This window comes from Patiria miniata, unplaced genomic scaffold, assembly GCF_015706575.1.
Source record: "Patiria miniata isolate m_02_andy unplaced genomic scaffold, ASM1570657v1 HiC_scaffold_2, whole genome shotgun sequence".
In the NCBI taxonomy this organism is placed as follows: domain Eukaryota; kingdom Metazoa; phylum Echinodermata; class Asteroidea; order Valvatida; family Asterinidae; genus Patiria; species Patiria miniata.
In genome coordinates this window covers 12,018,424-12,034,212 of record NW_024037058.1, presented here as the reverse complement: position 1 = coordinate 12,034,212, position 15,789 = coordinate 12,018,424, and the positions used below count along the sequence as shown (strand labels likewise).

The 15,789-nt window shown below is 41.1% G+C and overlaps 1 pseudogene; it reads right to left on the bottom strand.

Annotated features, from left to right (window-relative positions):
- Positions 1 to 836: 836 nt before the first annotated feature.
- LOC119726524 lies at positions 837 to 15,605 on the bottom strand (annotated as a pseudogene).
- Between the last annotated feature and the right edge of the window lie 184 nt (positions 15,606 to 15,789).

Below are 15,789 nucleotides of genomic sequence, written 5' to 3'. Positions count from 1 at the left end.
TTTATCATGCGTTTTGTTCAAATCGAAAAAACAAAATTGAGCAAGAGAAAATATGATGTAAATTAATCATAAAAGCATACTATGTCTCTTTCTATCCAAAGGCGTGACCTACTACAATTTTATTAATTGAAGTGAAAAGTACATGTGCTTCGGCCATTAGCACTATTGATTGTAAATGCACTTGTTCTTATGTAAGGCCCTGTCACACTTCTGCGTATCCTAATTCCTTATGAGTTGCGCATTGACATTTTTTTCATACGCAGTCGTACGCACAATACGCACCTCATATGCATCTCTATCGTTTTGTGTAAGTTTTATGTACGCAGGCATACGCATGGTACGGCCCAGTACGCTGGATAGTTTTGGGCATGCACAAAACTATGCTGCGTACGCTGTTACGCAGGTCATAAGTTATAAATACGCAGCGCATCGGTCCCGTATCGGTCGAGCGCGGTACGAGTACGCTATGTGTTCGTGGGGGATAAGCGGTTCATACGCGGTAATACCGCTGACCTCCCGGCACGCACCCCGTCAGCATATGAGCCGCCTATATTGGACGCATACATAGCGTACTTGCAGCGCAGATACAACTCACGCTGAACGAACTCATAGCGAATGCCTACGTATTGCACGAATGAGTACCGCTCGTCTTGCGAGCGGGCAGCGCATTGTACTTATTCGTAACTTATGAGAAACGCACAGATAGCGTACTTGTGCACTGCAAACGCAACTCATACGCATCTCATACGCAATGGATGCGCTGAATTCGTTACTTGTACGCTAGATGTGCGGTCGCACATAAGTCAAAGAAATCAAAGTTTTTGACGTTTTAAGCGTACGGCTGCGTATTGAAAATTTTTGATAAGGAACTCATAAGGAATTAGGATACGCAAAAGTGTGCCAGGGGCTTAACAAAAAGAACCCAAATCCGTCCTCAATAAAGGAAATAAAAAGTAAATGTCATTGTATTGAGTGAATTTCGTTTTTCTCTGTTTTCCCTTCTTTAAACCCTATTAGGTCAGCCTGAAATTTGGTGAATGGGAGTCGTTTGAGTAGCTCATTTAAAGTTACTAGACATCAACATTAATTGAAATGGCACAAGAAGAAATTAATTACACTACGAATTAATTGATACATTTTAATACACAACGGAGTAACATTCATACCAAGCGTATGCCATAATACAGGTAAATGTAGCCTTTAAGCAGGGCTATCACAGGAACTGCATGAAGCTGGTTGTCAATAGTCTCGTCACTCACTGTTGGTTTCTTCAAAACCACTAGATTCTGAAACAATGAAAGAAGAGAAAATCCCATTCAAATACAGTTCTTAATATCATATTTACAACAGAAAAAAATCCGCCGACCTCAATAATTAGAAGCCGTTAATGTGGTTATATGACGATCTCACGCGCAGGATTAGCATGCGATATTATAATGCTCCTTTGACCAATAGGGTTCCCAACATGCGCGCGCATCACCTGATAATCACTTCGATTAGTTTGTATGGACTCATTGTGTGACACTTGATTTATTATCAAAAGTGTTTGATTCGGATTTTAAAACGCAGATGTCAGAAATAATCAACCCAGTGTTTTGAATTCAGTGAGACCCAATGATATTTGTGTATTATATACCCTTTAGTTTGCTGCTTATAGTTTGTTTCGTTGTTTGTGCTATTTCTATTTTTAACGTTGTTTCTTGTGATGAATCAAAACCTGTCTGTGTTCCTACCGACAATGCAGATGACCCCGGCATCTTGGCTGTGGCTGCAGGTGGTTGCTGTCCAGCAGTGAGATGGGCAGTCAACGAGTCCCCCCTCCGAGCCGGTACAGGCCACGCCCTTCATGTGCACCGGGCCACTTCCTTCCCCGTAGTGCGCACCGGAATTGGCCTCCTCGGCACCGATGTAGCCGAGTTGTCGGCAGACCACCCCGGCATCCGTGATGTCCCAGTCACGGTCGCAGATCGTTCCCCACGTGAAGTCTTGGAAGATCTCCACCCGGCCACTGAAGTAATTGGGTCCTCCCTCCAACCTAACAGTATCTGTTTCAAGTACGATTCAGGGAATGAATAAAGCTCAGTCAACATACCACATGACGACCTTTTGTTTCATAATGTTTAAGAAAACCACTCATTATCCGTACAAAAATTGACCCATCGAATGGCAGCCATCTTGGAATTAAGTGCTTTTCCCGCTTATTAACCATTGATGCATTCAATGTTATCAATTGAAATTTAAACAAGGCCAAAATGGCAGTTTTATGAAAAAAATGTGTTCGGTACTTCAAATTATCTGAATGAAATATCGGAACCAAACCATTTTTTGATTTATATGATTGACCTTAGCCTACATTTCCAAACAAATAGCTGGAGAAAAGGGAGTAAAACGTTTGAGGTGACAAAATAATACATAGCTCGCAAGAAAACAAACTCAAAACGGGAACATTCCAACAAGGAAACATGAGTACAGTACGGGGAAGGAAAATATCGAAATCCAGTTAAATTGGGGGATTGAACATAATCATAAAGTACTGTGACATTAAATGCACCAAGGAATAAAAAAAAAACACGCCTAATGAACCAAACATTCAATTTTGATAAGAAAAAGGAGCAATGTATTCAGTTATAATCAGGCGGACTAAAACTGACACCTACTTTTTAGGTTGCAAACTACTCCGGCAACGTTTGAGCTTTCACACTGCTGGTAGTTGTTGCAGATAAACGGGCAGTCGACCAGTCGGCTCTCCGTCCCCTCACAGGCGACTCGATTCATCATGATCGGCAGGTCGCCTCCCCCAAATTCTGAGGCTGTCATGACCTTGCTTGCAAAACCGAGGTCCAGCTGACGGCACACCGTGTTGGCGTCGTTTATCCCCAGTCATTACCACACACCACTCCCCAGGTTCCTGTTTCGTGACGGTAGATTTCCACTCGGCCACTCCAATCGTCAGTGCCATTCACCAACCTCACATGACCATCAGGGACTGTAAAATAATTTGCCATTTTGAATTAAACTATAAGAATGACTGCAAGTTTAAAAAGTTAAAAAGGTTAAACTATCAATCAATTGTGATATCAGCTTCACTCGTTTTGTTTTAGTTGATCTAAAAATAAACAATGTATACAATGTAACGGAAAAATCAAACACTTTCATCGATCTTCAGGACATTTTGTTGTCGATTAAAAAAAAATTACTGAATTAGTTTGAATGTGAAACGAAATATCCTGCAGATAGAATAATTTAATAACGCTTTAATTTGAAAAAAAAAAAAAAATCCAATGTAGAGGTCTGGCTGTCAAATGTCATGTCTTAAAGATCTTTAAATCATTTTTGAACAACATGAATGACTTCGCTCAATGTGATTTTTCTAACGAATCAATAGCTTTATTAAGTACCTTGGCATCCGAATACCTCAAACCTCACGTAGTAATAGGAATCTTCCCAGGCCAGTGGTAGTATGCGAACAAACCTTGTAAAGGGTACCACAGGAAAGGTGACATTCGTCGGCCGACCACTGCTCAAGGTGAACTAAAAATATAAAAAAAGGCAAAAGCAGGATTAGAGTGAAAGTGTGCAATTTTCATTTGGAACATTCCGGTACATGCCGGTACAGTTCTAGGAAAAATATATTTGTTGCATAGGATGATTTTCCCTTACATGGCTGCATGGGTGAGTCATGGAAAATAGTTTGCCTTTGGTTTGCTATATATAGCTCCAATTACCATAGAAAGTAATAAGTTATGACAATTTAATACAGGTGTCCCATTTACATTTAACAAAGTTTTATTATAAAAAAAAAATCGGAACATAATCATTATTTCGATCCACAACATCGTTCGACTGGATTGTGTTAATTTCGGCTTCAAATTTCAACCTTTTCGCAGATTAATTAGCCAAAGGTTTAATACAATAAGTCCTAACTTCGGAACATTCGTCTCAGGTGGATATTCTGCTTTTTTGTTCGTATTAGCGCTTTGGTCTTTTCACTCATCATTCCTGTCATGCATGGTGATGGAGGAGATTAAAGGATGGAAATAAGGACAGGCGCGGATCCAGAGGGAGGAGGTTGGGGGTCAACCCCTCCTCCCCCCACCAGTTCCGTCCCCCCAAAAAAATGTAAAAGATTTTGACACAAATCATGTAATTATTAAAAAAAAAAGGAACAAAGGCAACAATCTCAGAACCTATCGTTTACCTTGGAAAAGGAAGGTAGCACTTTATTGAAAGGGATTGAACTATAGAATTTTAAAGATTTAAAGAAATGGGAGAAAATAAACCAAACAAATAATATTGCTTTTTCAATACAATGCAAATCTCCACATGTTGTATTTGCCAAAATTACAACAGAGTTTCAAACTGAAATACCTTGGTTCCAAGTTGGAACTAGCATTTTTAGGCCAACGATGCTGTGGAAAGCAATTAATAAAGATGACTGAATGTTTGGAAAGCGCCCTCCGTAACTCACTCTGATTGCTCCACCGTCGGCATTGGCTAAACTCTGCCAGTCATCCGACTCGGCTGTGAGGCTGTGCTGGACTGAAAATGCCCTGACATAATAAGTGGTTCCTGTGTTGCGTCCTTGCATGGTGAGCCCGGTAACCACCGTGGGTTTACCCAGGTCGACCTGGATCCACTGATCTGCTGGAGTGCTTGGTTTCCATCCATAGCTTCCTGTTTGACATGATAGAATGGTTTCATTGTTATCGTAATGGAAAGTGTGCCTATGTGAAAATAATGCGCAAATTACAAAATAACACCTACAATCTGGAGGCTAAAATCTTCTTTTGACGTTTACATTGTGGAAGCGACGAGGAGAAACCATGGTCGGAGTAAATTTCAGCTACGATACGTCGAATTTCGTTGAACAAATACGGTCACTGGCAAGGTTTTGCAGAAAATTTGAATGTTATTCAGACAGACATAATTTTTTTTATCTAGATATAAAACAATCAATCGCCAATTTCACTACGCGGTATCTACCGCCAGGTAGCGCGAGCAACAAACCGCTGCGCTGGTGGAAACTGGTGCAGATTTTCCAAAATAAACCTGCATTCTGACCAATCACCGCTTGGGTGGTTTATTTATGGAGCTTGATCATACCGTTATCTTTCATTAATCATCAGCATGAATTTGCATAGTTCCAAGGTTTTTTCCATCCAATTGTTTATTACCACGCAACGCTGCGCTTCTAGTGTAAATTGGCCCTCATGCTTGAGTTCAGCGTAATAATGAAATTATAAAGAGAATATCTGTGTTGGCAAATGCACTAAAAGAAAACGTTCGCCCATTAATTCCATGTTTATGCTACTGACCAAAGTCTTTGGTCTCCATTCTGTGCCTACAGCGTTATAATAGTATACGAAACTGCGCTAAACCTGCGAGCATATATATAACTGCATACAACATAAATATGATAATATCGTTCCATTTAATAAAAAGTATATAGTAATAGCCCTATAGTGCATGTTATATGTCACAAGTTATCTCTATTTTCATTTAAATACCCCAAAATTCAGCTATGCACCACTGTTCATGTACCGATACGCATTGATTGAATACCGTTTGACAGAGTTGTAACGACTCGAGTCAATGACTCGACTTGAGTCCGACTCGCGTCATATTTTTGGTGACTCGACTCGACTCGAGTCTCTATGGGTAAATGACTCGACTCGACTTGAGTCACTGCGAGCAAATGACTCGAATCGAATCGAGTTCCTCATCAGAATGACTCGACTTGACTCGAGGAAATCTAATAAGGCTCGACTTGCCCAAGAAAACAGACAAATATCACCATCATCATTTGGAGGAAAAGACTTGACTTGTTCCTCATATGCATAACACAAAGTCTGACATAAACTAATGGTTCAGTCTTGAGAGTCTTGACTCGAGTCTTAACATATATATTTAGTATTGTCTTAAAAATATATTTAGTATTTGAATACCTGTGAATGTGTAATCTCGGGTTCTCAATCCGCTGATAGCTTGAATGCATTTAGCATTCATGGACAGCTGTAACAAGTGGGTTCTTTTTAGTAAAACGTGTATGCATAGGTTCTGACAGTATGGATCAATTTCAGTAATTCCTTTTTTCATGAGTGAAAGACATTCGTTTTATATACGCTCCATTGATGTATAAAATTTACTTGCTTTAAAAGGGGAAAACTGATTAATCCAGGTCACTTTCTTTGTGACTCACCCTGTATTTATGGAGAATTGATGTTTATAGAAAGGATGCGATACCTACCTACATTAAGTCGAGCGGTGCTTGGGCGATAGCTACTATAGACGGACGAAGCCGTGAGGCTGCTATCAGGGATACTTCCGTCTTCCATCCCCAAGGCCTCGGGGATGCATGGTGCTAATGAAATAATAAGGAATCAATCATTCAGCAATTCAACTGGTTAAATCAGGACTTAGTGTAACTCGACTGCACTTGCATCGCTGGTGATGGATAATCCTCAAATTGGGCGAGAGTAAGGTTTTGGAAAAACCTTAAGACTTAAGGACAAGTCACTCGACAGTTGAGGTTTGTCTGTCGGCGCCCCCAATATCTACTTGCACAGTTAAACGTTACTTGTTTAATCATCATTTTTATGAGATTATTTTACAAAACCACATACATGCATTTTTGCAAATTCAAAGTGAAAATCAAATGCATATTGTCCATTGTGTGCCAGATAAAAATAATCATCCAAAATAGGGATTCAAACCGCATGTGTATCCCGTCTAGGTTGGAAATGTAATGGGAACCGACGTACACTCATTATTGGGGTCGAGGATGCACAATTCCCCCCCCCCCAAAAAAAAATATAATTGCAATACCAAGCGTCGGTACGTATATACGCGGTAGCTGTCCATATCGCGGCGCGTGGCGGGCGAACGAACACAACCCGGCCAATACCGACTTGATTTCAAGTCTCGCAAACCCTACAGGCTCTGTGAATGGGAGACAGGCAGTAATGAATGCCTGATGATTAGTTTGGATACCCATATTGGCCTGTCGAGCATATTTAATTTCATGGCGTTCCGCGGCAATTACAACGACTTTCGAATGGGCACACTGTGCCCCCCCCCCACCCCGGTCCTGAAAGGGCTAAGGTATTGTCTCCTTTCAGTTTAATAATTGGTAAATTACCTGAAGGAAATACGAATCCATCAAGGGTAGGTCCCTCGCTGATAGGGTGACAGGAACATAATTCTGTAAATAAATGTAAAAGTAAAAAAATCAGTCATGATTGGTGAAGCAGTGTGTGGGTGTTCCCAGTTCAGGTGTTCCCAGTTGATAGTTCGTATACTTGGCTGGATCAGACTGTTGGGCAATATGACCAGGCGCTGATCCGGGGGGGGGGGGGTAAAAAGAAACCCACCCCCAGCTCTGTCATTTTTTTTTTCATAGAAATTCCTTAAAAATAATGCGAAGCGCCCCCCCCCCCCTGCTCTCACACCCAAAATTAATTATACTGGTAATAATGTCCGCCTGTGCACAAAATTTGGACAGCGCCCCCGCTGCGAAAATTCCTGGATCCGCCCTGGGTACTCGCCTTTTATCTCTGTGACTAGGGCCACCCATGAACGCCAACAGGTAAATTGGGTTTTCAAGTCCTTGCCTTAATCTTTGGATTTCCTCGGAATTAATTTATAAACTCAATGTATTTTATACTCGGGCTAAAATAATCACTTCCAAATTGGAAACTTACGTCTATGCTTGTGATTTATTTTTCAAGAAGAAAATGTACTGTTAATCGATAAATAACTTTATGAAGATCAAAGTCAATTATCATCTGAATTTAATAACGACAGGCGCAGAACTCTTTATACTAGTGCTGTAGTACTCGTAGTCGGTACTCGTACTCGAATACTACTCGAGTCCTTTTTTGGAGTTTTCGTTCTCGTACTCGTACTCGAATGTCAAAGTACTCATACTCGAAATGACGGTACTCGTACTCGGGCAGCAAAGTACTCGTACTCGACATGTCAAAATTTTACTCGATCATCAACGTACTCGTACTCGAATAGCAGTACTCGGGAAAAAAAAATGTTATAGCTTTACTACCACGGCCGTATTTTATCAATACTTTCAGTTAGAAATGGTTTATTGACTTGCGGAGAAATCAAAGTTTCCTGACTTTCCTCTACGCATGTCCGGACAAACACAACCAACAGCTAGCCATGAGTTGGTCTGTATATCGGTCTGACTGGGCCTTGGCCAATTACGCACAATGCACAATGAACCATTTGCAGTATGGGCCCCTAGTCTGGTTCTGGCGTCAGGCCCACATACATAAACACAGGCCTAGGATTATCACGTCAGGGAAGCAGATTATGGGTAGTACACGTACGTTACCACGAATCTGCCACGGTGCACGTTGTGCCGTCCACGTTCGCCTGTCAAAAATTGTCGGCCTCTAAATAATGTGTGGCAATTTTGTGACCAAGTTGTAACTTGTTCGTGACGAAAATCACAAAATATCTCGTCTGTATACGAGTACTCTTACTCGGAAGTACTCGCACTCGTACTCGGAAGTACTCGCACTCGTACTCGGAAGCACAAGTACTTGTTCTCGGAGACCTCTACATGTACTCGGAAGTACAAGTATTCGTACTCTTACTCGGCAATCTAAGTACTCGGTAGTACTCGGTACTCGGAAAAAAAGTACTCAACTAAGAAGTAACTACAACTGCTTTATACATGTATACTGGCATAGGCCTAGTGATGTGCCTGATTAGTCTAGGCATGTTATTCACAGCTGGAAATTGACTTATCACCCTTCATCAAAAGTTGTTTTATTGAATTGATTAAGCGCATTAAACATCCAGTGAATTCTCCATGGTATAGCGTCGGTAAGAACAGAAAGACCAAATTTAATCCGGTCACTTTTTGGAAAATGGATTCTTTCTACACAATTTGCAACACAAAAGACCAACAAGGATGAAGAAAATAATTGATACAAAAGTAAACCAATGCTCCGGACAATAAAAAATAAAAAATATTTAATATTTTTATGAATTCTTGATTGTCACACTTACGGCAAACAATGCTGAGCACAAGCACAGAAAGAATCCAAGTCGATGTCATCGTTGCTGTTGATCTGAAAAATAAATGTTGAATGAAGTTGATTCGCTCAGACAATCTCCTGCAGCAGTTGTACCACGCGATGGATGCGGTACGACACCTTTAGAATCGTCAGTGATCTTAGCTTCCCCTTCATATTCGCACGCAGGGCCAACACCACAAGGTAATTCTCTGGAAATATTTTCAATTGCATGTACTGTGTACATGTACATGTACTACATACCCAAATAAAATCACTAGTTGATACAATTTAAAATGCTAAGTAATGATGGAATGGTGGACTACTTGTATCTATAAACAGGCTCACACTTAGGTACCTGCATGCCAGTGATGGTTGATGATCTAAGCTCTCTGCTACACACACTTTCCCTAAGTGATGGCAGCATGCCTCTAAATCTTTAGAGTTAAGAAGTTTTTTACCAAACTTAAGCAGCAGATCCTCCCTCCTAGATTTAAGGGTAGGCAACCCAAGCACGCTGAGTACTGCGGTGTAAGAGTCATAGCCATGGCCAAGAATGATACGCACTGCACGTCTCTGTATGTTTTCAATGGCATCACTTTGGCGGACACTAATAGAACTTTGCCAAACCTGACTAGCATGCTCTTAAATGGGCCTTAAGTAACCAGTGTACAAAGCAACCATGTGAGAGGTGGGTATATTAGTATATTTGTACAGTAACACCAAGTAACTTCATAGAGGTCACAGGGTTCAATGCTGCGGCATCAAGTTTAAATAAGGACCTAGGAGTGTCACGCTTCAAAAAACTTAATATCATGGTCTGACATTCAGATGGCATTGGAAGTACATTGTTGTCATAACACCAACTTGACAAGTCATCAAGATAGTTTTGCATGTGAGATGGTTGACCATGCTTCACTACTTCACCTATAGTTAAATCATCAACATATATCCAATGTCTGCAGTTTGCAGCTGATGCATTATTAACCAAAATTAGAAACATAATGGGACCCAATTTGGTGCCTTGAGGAACTACGCAGGAAATGCCCTGAGTCGTTGACAAATGGCCGCAAAGCTAAGTATTTTGGGTACTTTCAGTGAGGAAACTGCAGACAGTGGGAATGATAGAATGTCTAACTCCAAGTTCAATGATCTTTCAAATGACAATGTTATGGTTCACCCGATCAAAAGCCTTCCTAAATCTACGGCACAAAGGTTAGCAAAATGACCAGGTTTATCAAGTCCCTCATGCACAAAGTTAAGCATGTCCACGAGAAAGTGCACAGTAGAGCTGCCTTTGACGTTGCCATACTGATTGACATCCAGCTTTGAAGAAATGTCTTCGAGGATCCATTTTGCGAGAAAGGTTTCAAACACTCTTGCGAAAATCGGTGTGAGGGAGATTGGCCGAAGCTGGTCGAGGCTTGATATATTCCTCTCCTTAGGAATGGGCACAATAGTTGTTGTCTTCCAAACGGAGGGAAACTTTCCTTCGAGTAGGAAGGCGCGGTTGTACCAGCAGGTGAGAGGGTCAGCCAATTCATGAGCAAACTCACTGATCAGTCGTACTGGCAAATCAGAGGGGTGGCCGTCTTTGGTTGGCCCCTGTATATAAGAGAGGGTGGTGACCTGGCTGGTAAATATGAAGGTAAACCTTGGAGATCAAGGGCAGTAGATGTAGTTTCTGGAGTCGACGTCGGCACAAGGGATCATGGCACTTTGAATTTGTCTGTGCCATTCGCCAGGCTGGCGACACTTCAGATGTTGGACTGTGTGCTTATAGATCTCACACACTATAGGCAGTCCTAATTTCCCGCTGTATCTTGTTACGAAGTGAACGCAAATTGTTCATGTTACCACTTCTGAAGACGTGTTGTCGTTGTTTAACTAACTGCTTCAAGCGATGTGTCCTCCAACATTTGTCATTTTTCTGCGGTGTAGAGGTTACCAGTGGAAAATGAAAATTGTAGGCATCTGTAACTGTAGTCAAGGAGTTTCCCACTGAATCAGTACATGAGTCAATGAGTGTGCTGTTCCAGTGTCGTAGTCGACTATCCACTGACCAAACGAACGCACAGAAGAATCTCTGTAGGGTCGAAAGCTTGTTGCGCCCTTTTTCTGTTGATGGAGTTCGCAGACCGCCAAGAGGAGGACACAGCAATGATCACTAGCTTCCTGAGGTGGGAGTCTCTCAGGTTCCTTGAACAGGACAGGACAATTGGTGAAAACAATGATATTGTCCAGGGTAGCATTACCACGATTAGGGAATGAAATCAGTTGTGTCATACTCAATTTAGCCTCGATTGGGTCACATTTCAAGCCATTGAAATCACCGAAGAGGGCAATTATTGCTGACATATGTCTGACGCACGAATGTGATCTACAGCGTTGCATATGTGATCCAGAATCTCACATTCATATGTTGAGTTAGGTTGATAGTAGATGACACCTATGTACAAACTTGCCAAACTTGAAATATATAGATCCGGTACAGCGCAGTGCTAACTTGGCAGGCGAAGGGACGGTCGACACTGGGGGTTTTGGGGAGTTGAGCCAAGGCGGATTCAGAGGATGTTTAGAGTGTCAATGATACTGGTTTCAGATACTTCAAAATTACCTGATCGATTGTCTCATTAATGCAGATGGTATGCATGGCCATCGCTGCATGTTTACGACGCAAACTACCTTAAGTACATGACATAATTGTAGCATCCAAACACCCACGTTGAATATATAATAATTGTGAAGCCACATGTCACTTCCAGGCTAAACAATCTCTCTCCATCCTCCGATTCTATACTTAGTCAGGTGGCATAATTATGGCACTCGGTATCGTGACCGACTTGTCCAAACCACCAAACTTGGCAGATAGATTCTTATAGCCCTAAAGAAGATATTAAGAAGGGGTGACACCTGAAATTCTTTTGGGAAGGCTGCCTAATTTGCATAAATTGTTAATTCCTGCCGTGTAATATATTTGGCAGAATATATAATGGCAGAACAACGTCAGCTTCGTGACCAGAGACTCCCAAAGACTCTCATACTGAGTGAAATAAAAAATGCAACTGAGACTGATCACGCACTACAACTCTGAATCGAAGCCCTGAAAAGGAACAACTGGAAAACACTCATGAAGCAGGCAGTGGATCCTGACAACAAAAGCACGCTGCAAAGCATGTACACAATACGCGACGAACTGACAGTTATCCCGACAAATTACCTGATCCTACGGTGAAACTGCATCGTCATCTCCACTTCAGCCCAAAGCCATGTCATCGAACTCGCCCATGAAGGACATCAGGGCATTTGAAAAAAAAAAATAAACAATTGCTCAGGGAATAGTATGGTTCCCTGGCATTGAAAAGCTGGTTGAACGCAAAATCAGCCAGTGCATTCCCTGCCAAGCAACATCGTCCAGCACATACGCGAGCCACTGCAAATGTCTACCTTGCCAGCCGGCTGCAGCCGGACCATGGCTTGAAGTCAGTGGGGATTTTGCTGACTTACCTTCAGGTGAATACCTTCTTGTTGTACGAGATGTTTACAGCCGCTATCTTGTGGTCGAAATTGTAACTTCGACTTTCGTCAAGACTGTCATTCCAAAACTGGATGCCATATTCTCACAATTTGGCGTTCCGCAAATTGTCCAGTCTGACTTCAGTAAATTTGCAGCATATCTCGGGTTCAAGCATCGCCGCATTACACCCTTGTGGCCTCGAGCGAACGCTGAGCTGGGTAGAGCGATTCATGCGAACATTGAAAAATATATACCGCATCGCACATGTTGAGCAGAAAGCGTGGAAACAGAAACTCCACAAATTTCTACGCAATTACCGCGCCACACCACACTCGACTACAGGCTCTTCACCCGCCAGGTTCCAGTTCGGACGCCCCTTTCGCACAGGCATCCCTCAGACACACGCTCTTTCAAACCATTTCCCGGGCAGGAAAACAGTAAATCATCCTTTGTGAAAAGGGGCGGTAAATAGTCACCTTCTTGTACTTTATTGCTGGACCGGATGAGACAAAACTTGAGGGAAATCTTTTGAAAGTTTCAGCCAACGCAAGATCATATTCAAATAAATCGCCGCTACTTTAGACGTTTACTGAAATATTTATGTGAGGTGAACACTTCTTATTTTCTTCTACTTTAAATATATCATTAATTACCATCTTTAAAAAAATGAATAAGATACAGTACAGGTTCTCATATAAGAACAACATTCGAAACGAATATTAGTGTTTTAATTGCGAAGTAAAATACAATATAAATTAAGTAAAACGTAAAGCTCATAAGAAAAAAGATCATTGCTATTGGCCAACAATAGTGCTTGCCAAAGTTGCCAATGAGACATCCACCGAATAGTATGGCTTGATTTGGAATCGTTCACAATTGAAAACAAATATTCTTTGAGAGGTATGTCTCTAAGTTTGTATGGTAATGATTGCGTCTATGCATAATTCCTGCTTTTCAAGTTGATCCACTGTTTGTACATCGCAGATACATCCAACAGGGTGAGGTTGAAATAATTTACTATATTGGTTGAAAACATGTTATGTGACTTTATGTTCTTTTGGTAATGATTGCGGTTATATCACAGTTCCGGCTTTTCAAGTTGATTCAGTGCTTGCAAGTCGCACTGTTGCAGGTATATCAAACAGGGTGTAGTTGAAATCATTTTCCATTGGCTAAAACATGCAATGTGACTTTATGTTGTTATGGTAATGATTGCTCTATGCATAATTCATGTTTTTCAAGTTGATCCAGTGTTTGCACATCGCACTGTTGCAGATACAGTCAACTTGGTGTGCCTGAGATCATTTTGTATTGGTTAAAACATGTCATGTGACATTATGTTGCCATGGCATTACTGACGTGAATGCGCAATTGGGTTCCCGTGTTGACCCGTATAGGGCCAGACATTTTCATGGGTAGAAATCGTCTAATATTTAAGTACATGTATATCATGTTGCTTTTGTCGTGAAGGCAATGCTCACTTCGAACTCAAAATTTGGGATTTAAGTTTGATGTTGCAGATGGCAACGGTTTAGAACCTTTCAAAAAGCAAACTCAGCTCATTTTGCGGTCATCTACTATAATAATGTGAGTCGATCAGGCAAGAATCAATGAAACCTTTTGTCATTGTGAAGTCGGGTTGAAAAGTTCTCTACCGGTTCCGTAATCAAAGTTTCTCGTGGGTGCCGTTCAAAAGTCGAAACAGTAATGACCATGATATAAAGGATTTGCAGGTGGCAGTTGGCCGTCTGCAGTTGAATACAGGAGTTGATACTGCAATCAATGATTTTTGATGTATATATATTTTTTTTAACGGTACAAGATGACACCAAAAGTTGAAATCACGTGGATGAAAGGAAAATGTGTCAGTGCTGTAACATAATCATCGGACATTTAATAGTTATTTCACTTTCTAAAACTTTAACCTCGGTATTATATAAAACAGTATTTCAGTCTGAGCGAATATAAAATCCGCCGGTCTGGTCTTTGTTTATGAGCGGGGGGGGGGGGGGCTTTATATTGAAGCGATAAACACCGAAAGTTTGATCCATTTCCCAACAAATTTATTAACTTCTTGGAAAATTTAAAACATTTGCTAAAAAGGGAACGACTGATACTTTGTCGATAAAATATACAAATGTTATACATGTATTCAACGAACTCATACGTAACCACTTGGTTTTGCTGTCACTTACCTTTTTAAGATGAAATCTTGAAAACACTGCAAGGAGATTTGTTGTTGAAAAGCCTAAAGTAGAAAAAAATACAATGAATTTACTTCTCAAATACTGACTACAATTAACATATGATCTCGAATCCGTTTTGTGAGAAATGTTGTTTCGAAACCCCACCAGACAATACATTTATAGCGGTAGGAATGCGTCAAAACATAATCTTCTGTTTGGCTCAAAACAATCTCAAATACAGATTCCTATTTCAAAACACATTCTGAAGAACGCTATACTAGCATTTTTTTTCCAATTAACCTCCCGACACCTGTTAATACGCAAATAGGTGTCGTCGTTTGTTTGGGTTACACCTCTATGTTCCGATACCCCTATGTTCCGACTGCACATGTTCCTATTCCTAACCCTAACCCTAACCCTAACCCTAACCCTAATCCTAACCCTAACCCTAACCGGGAGTAACACAATCTAGGTTGTCGGAACATAGGGGTGTCGGAACATAGAGCAGTCACCGTTTGTTTGTTGTTTCGTAATGGAAATACTAATAAGTTTGTATGAATTTGACATCATCGGGCTTACATTAACACAGGCGATCGAGATGTTGTTCGACTCCTCTCAAAGAAGGCTCTTGTCCTTGACTGCTTGTCCACGCTCCTTCTAATAACGGACTGAGTTGTTTGCAAAACCACCACACATGATGTCTAGATGGAAACGTCTAGTCAACCTACCGGTCCGCTCTTTTATAGACATATAGAGAGCACAATTCCAGAGGCCGAAAAGTACGGGAAATTACAGGAATGCTCAAATTAGGTGCGCCTGTCAATCATGGCCATCAATCATTTTATCTTGCATTTGCTCCATGCGTGCGTGACCGTTTTGCCAACTGCACTTGATCCATTTATTTTGGAGAGCAGTGTTTTGTTTTTCCGATAGTAAAGTAGCTGGGAATTTCCAGATTCGTTACACCAGAAACCATGTAATTGGGTCAGGGTTGTTTTTTGCGTGTTTTATAAAACCATCAAAGGGAATTATCTACTTGGCAAGAGCGGGA